This window comes from Numida meleagris, chromosome 2 (genome assembly GCF_002078875.1).
Source record: "Numida meleagris isolate 19003 breed g44 Domestic line chromosome 2, NumMel1.0, whole genome shotgun sequence".
In the NCBI taxonomy this organism is placed as follows: domain Eukaryota; kingdom Metazoa; phylum Chordata; class Aves; order Galliformes; family Numididae; genus Numida; species Numida meleagris.
The window spans coordinates 83,661,811-83,667,810 of NC_034410.1; the positions used below are offsets into that span (position 1 = coordinate 83,661,811).

At 40.9% G+C, this 6,000-nt stretch overlaps 1 protein-coding gene across 29 annotated transcripts in view; it reads left to right on the forward strand.

Annotated features, from left to right (window-relative positions):
- Positions 1-6,000, forward strand: part of LOC110394552 (poly(rC)-binding protein 3-like) — a 498,677-nt gene that overhangs the window by 128,583 nt on the left and 364,094 nt on the right. The window lies entirely within an intron of this gene.

Here is a 6,000-nt window from a genome sequence, read left to right on the forward strand (position 1 = left end):
GGCCAGATGCTGCATGGAGTGGGGTTCCATTGTTCACAAATCAAGTGATTTCATTCATAGCTTGCTTTATTTGAGGAATTTGCTGCATTGTACCAGCACGCTGACTCCTCACTCCTCTCCCTGGCAGTAGCTGTATCAGCTCTAGTCAAATGCGAGAAGCACCTGCAGAGATCAGAGTCATCTGATCTATGGCAGTTGGGCATATCTCATCTTTTAAAAATCAGGTGGGCTTAACAGTGATTTTAAGATATGTTATTTGACATGAACTACAGAGAAAATGATTTTGTACTGTGATTTCTGCACATATTTTTGACTTCAGTATAATCATTCCAGCCAGTTACTTCTAGACAAAGCTTAATAAAAACTGTTCATTGAAAGAACAAGTCTGTGCTCCTCATGCAAATAGAAAAGAAGCAGCTTGGCTTTTATCTCTCTCCCTTTCCTTCCTCATTCTTCTTGAAGAGCTAAGGCTTAGGGTGGCAGCCTGATATCTGCTCTCAGCTCTTAGCACAAGCTTTGGGTTGTGATACAGTGAGATTTTGAGTAATGGTAGGGGTGCATCCTCCTGTGCTTTCTTCTCCTCTAACAGGTAAGTAGTGTCATGTTTTTCATGGCCCCTCAATACTAGTCTCACTGGTGAATGCAGCATTTGTTTCTATCTCAGAGGGAATAAAATATCAGTTTCTTAATACTTACATAATTGTATTTTCCAGAAAAAATATTTCAGATAATTTTAGGGGATATAAAAATGTGTTAGTATGAAGTTCTTAACAAATTGTGACTTGGGGACTCTTAAAATATAAGACAAGCCAACATTATCTTATGAGGAAGAAAGTAAACAGTGCTGAAGCTGCAGTATTTTACAGTTATTAGAAGTAAAATATTCAGAAATAGTTCTAGAGAGGGATGTATCATAGTCTTGATTCTGATCCTGTAGTAATGTGAGTTAAAGATTGAATGGTGGTTAATGATTGAATGTCCACTCTTGCTTATTCTGGAACTGAGAAAAGAATTAACTTCAATGTAGTCTGAACTATGGCATTTACTTGAGGTGAATTGCTTCTAACTTTGATGCATTCAGTGTGATTAATGATGTATTCACTGAACCATCTGACCTCAGTCCCTGAATGAAACCTCTAAGGTCTGTTTTATAATATGGCTTAAGGCAATGTAGTAAACTTAGGATAATACTAGTGAGTGAGGTTGAAGTGGACCTACAGAATTCATCTGGGCCACCTAATCTGCTCAAGTAAGGTCAGCTAACATAGATTGCCCAGGACCTCCCAGCAGCGCAATCCAGAATGAGGTTGGTCATCTTTGGTGTTAGAGCACATTTCTGGCTAATTTCAACTTTTGCTTCACTAAGACTCCAAATTCTTCCTCTGTGCAACTACTTCTTAGCCTCTTGATCCCCTCCATGTACTGATGTGTGAAGTTATTCCTCCCTGGATATAGGACGTCGTATCTCTGCTTGTTGAACTTGATGACGTTCCTCCCTACTCATTCTTCAAGCCTGCCCAAGTCCTACTGCTTGGCAGAAAAACCATCTGGTGTATCAGCCACTCCTTCCAACTTCATATCTTCTGAAAACTTGCTGAGTGCACTCAGTCTCATAATCCAGGTTATAAGTAACTGTTAAACTGTACTGGCCCAAGTATGATGCCCTAAGGTACACCACTAGTGATTTGCTTCCAGCTGGACTTTGTGCAGCCCTCTGTGCCCTCTCTGTTCTTGTGTTGTGGGTTTTCTTCATTCATTTTTTTAACAGAATCTATATAATATACCTTGGGGCCCCAGTAGATGGTTCACTTTTCTTTTTGTTCCCATTCTGAACTGCCAAGAAAACAATTTCCATTATTTCTCACTTCCCTTCTGGCTTGATTATAATATATTTCCTGAGCATCTTTCGAGATAAATGTTACAAGTGTTAGCACGTATCTGTTCAATCTTCTAAGACTGCAAAATAGCTCTTCATGTCTGTCCGTTCACGTGTGATCTTGTAATAAATACCTTTTAACCATAAAATCTGTCAAAGATGTATGAAAGTTCTCCCATTTTGTATTTTTCCCCATTCCTCTCCTTGTTAGGCCCTCTAGACATAACAGTTTAGCCAGTTTTTAATCTAACTCAATGTGTCCTTATCTAGTCCATACTATATTTGCTAGTCTATTAAGATATTATGGGAAGACAGCATCAAAAGCCTTACTAAAGTTAAGGTAAACAATATACACTATTCTAACCTCAACCACCAAGCTGATCACCTCATTGTAGAAGACAGCGAGGCTGATTATGCATGATTTCCCCTTCGTAAATCCATGCTGACTGCTCCCAATTGCCTTCTTGTAAACCACTTCCAAAGTCATGAAAGACAAGAATGATTGCTCCGTCACCTTCATAGGGGCAGAGGTAAGGCTGACCAACCTCAGTCCAAGTCCACTCCCAAATGTGCTAAATGATTCCTCTTGTATACAAAGCACATATCACATTGTCCTTTGATGTATATAAAAAACAATAGTAACAGTGATAACTGTTAAGACTTCAAATGTAGTGACTTGTCTCTTTCAGGCAGAATCACTCTTCTCTGGCGTGCAGCACAGCGCATTGATCTAGTTGGGCACACTTGACCAAAGGGAGTTTTCATGGTATTTAGAAGAGCTTATGAGAAACAGACAGGCTTTGTACACTACAAATGGTATATCCTTAATATTCTTCCAAGAGGAAAAAAGATGGCAACAAGTTGTTCTGACCATCCTGCCCATACTGTATGTAACAACACCTTTGCTGCAAATGTGGTAATGGGGCAGTGAGGGCTCCTAACCTGATCTGCATTTCTGGCTCTTGTAAGTCTCAAGCTCATGTCTTTTGCAATTGCAATGGTCTAGTTGATGTACTTGAGGGCAGCTACCTTCTGGGAGCACTGTGCCTCGTTAAAATTTATTTTGAGCCCTTTGTAGCTATTTCTCATCTTGAGAGAAAAGCATGGAATTGCAGTCATTGCCTGTTGAATTGTTCTCCTTACACAGTGAGGAAGAGGGGAGAAGCTTTTTAAGGCACCTATTTTGTCTGTGCAGTCTCACAGCTTTAAAGCAGCAGCACATTGTATTATAAAATTTAAGAGGTCAGTAAACAACTCAGCAGTAATTGAGCAATTTAAACAAAAGCTTCTCCTCAATATTTGATGCTTGGGAGAGGGGAGAGGAGGCAAGACAAAGGGAGCCATTGTTAAATGTGTTACCAAAGCTATCCCGTTTTTAAATGCTCTTGTTTAATAAAGATAGTAACTATTGAGTGACAACGGAAGGATTTTTCTTTTCAAGATTGTCTTTGAATTTGTTTTTCAAAATTGATTGTTGAAACATTGCTGCGGATGAGGCTCGTGTCCTCCAGTGAATGCAAAAAATCTGTGTATCCCCAGGGGAATTTACAAGTGTGAGTTGGTTATGTACCACAGTTTGAAGTGGCTTGTTTCATTTTTCACAATTTGCATCAGAAAGGTATATTTTATGCAGCTAACAAAGGGTACCGATTTTGGTTATTTTTTTTTATTTAAGTCCTTTAGATGTTCTTTTCATGACCTAAAATTCTTTTAAAATATTCAGTCTACCATAAAAATTTGATTAACAAACAGCACTAATCTAACAATGTGGCTTACATTATTCAAAAGCAACAAAAAAACCCCACCATGTCAATTGTTAGAAATCTGATAGTTGGTTTTTTTGTTGTTGTTGTGTGCGTGTGCTACCTGATCAGGGTTTGTTTTTATAGGTTATTGGTCCATACTATTGTTGTCTAGTGGATGGATGGTAGATTTAAAAACATGGAATTGAATTCTAGCTGTTCACATCTGTGACATATTTCTTGAATGATCTTGACCGTTTTCAAGGGAAATTTAAATGTAATTTTCAAATTCGGATTATAGATCTGTTAATTTGATAATGCTTCTAGTATAAGTGAGTATGCATCATTGACAAACATTAATTTTGGCACAATATTTCACATTTGCTTATTTAAAGTCTTGAAAGCATTCATCATTTTTGTAAATAGCCAAACTGCTCTCAGTGAAGTCAGAAATTCAGTAGTGTTTGGTTCTGAGAATTTCAGTCTAACTTTTACTTGCTGTTTCAGAAACTTGCAGCGCAAGTTTAGGGTCACTCATGCTTGTGTTCAAATGTAGATGTGCACACCTGAGGAGGTAAGGCAGCATCAGCTGGAGTGAGGCTGAAAAGTAAGGCAGCACCAGGATAGAAGAGAAGGAGGCTGTCAGTCAGGGCAGGCACTCCAGTGGCACCAAACCCAGATAGGGGACATTGCAGAGCCTTCCTAACATCCTACAAGTACACCAGGCCTTCCTCTTCTCAGGCCTGGGGACTCCATGGGGAAATGTGCAGAAGCAGCTGTCAGTGACATGGGGAAAGTCCTGAGCCATTGCTTTTAAATTGCTTTTTCAGCTCTAGATTTTGAGGCAGCTGCCTAAGATGTTTATCACCTCCAGTAGCCTGTGATATTACACTGGAGCAGCATTTAAACCTACGTTTTGTTGAGATGAAGCTGAAGAGAGAAGGTGTGGTGATTACTTTCTTTCATTTGTCTCTGATGGATAGGTAGCAGTGGTCCAGAAAGGCAGCACCAAGTAGCAGTGTCTCTCAGCTGACATCTGGCAAGGCTTGTCGTTTCCCAATCCAGACTGTTAGAACTTGAGCTCTCCCTCAAAGATGCTTCAACATGGTTGCAGTGGCTGAGACTTTAGACTTCGTTTGGACTACAGTACAATTTTGAACTGAATACGCTGATTGTCCCCACTTATTTTGCTTATTGATTTGATTCACCATGTGATTTTAGTGTATACAAACTATATACTTTGAAGGGAATTGTACAGTAAACTTCCTTCCAAGCGTCGTTTGACCTCTCATAGGGACAGGAGGAGGTGATGGACCCTTTGAGCAGGTCCGTACCGCTTCTGTACTGGGAACATCCCTTCAGGTGATCAGTTGAAATGTAGTTTCAAGCAAAATCCCCAGCTATATCTAGTGTAGATGGGTGTGATGCTTTCATTACCATGTGTTTAAATGCTACGCTGTTCCTGTTGCACTGCTTTCCTTGCTACTGTCAGCATAGCTAATGGGCACTGCAGGGAGGGCTGGGAGGTTTTGCTGGGATGATCTACAAACTGGGGTTTATGTGGGAGAGCCTGTGAAGCAATGTGAGCTTACTTCATGTAGGTGAGCTCGAAACTGCCTTCAGCTTTTTCTTATGTAACGCTCCAACTTGAGATCTGCAGAGAAGCAAAGGAGGGGCTGCATTGACAATTTTTGTCTGTTAATTTGTGTGTGTTAATAATGTATTCACTTCTGTGTGCCTTGAATGCTAATCCCTGAACGCTGAAACCACTTGAACTAGCACATTAAAGTTAGGAGGAATGATGGGAATTGTGCCATGGTTTGGTCTCATTCCTATTTGCATACTGTATTTTCATGTAGAGAATGTAAGTTGCTGTCATGGTTTTGTGTTTTTTTGTTGCTGTCAGTGTTCCACATCATAGCATCATGCAAAGCACAGGCAGTTAAAGAGTTAATGTTCTGGTTCCGTGGACTGCCATTTCTGGGTGGTCGGTTCTCTGAGGGGGAGGGGAGGAGCTGCATTCCCCAGGTCTTTGAGGGAAGACCTGGAGGAAGCGGGGTCTTTGTGCATGGAGGGTGAAGGTGCAGCTGCCTCGAAGGCCTGGACTCTCTGGCTTTGTTTACTGTGAAGAAGCGTGTGGTCCCCCTGCAATTTATGGAGTAAGGCCTCGGTTTCGGGCATGCTCTCTCTCATTTTGTTTGACTTGTTGACCTCAGTTATGATACCATATTTGGTACATTAACGTTCCTCCTCAGATCGTTGTCACTGTTTTGTTTTAGACCCGTCTGCTATTCCCCTACCCTTCCCCCTTTTCCCTTGTTTTGCCCCAGGGCGTGGGTCCATGGGTCCCCTGCCTCATTAGACAAGGGACTGGGCCAGGCC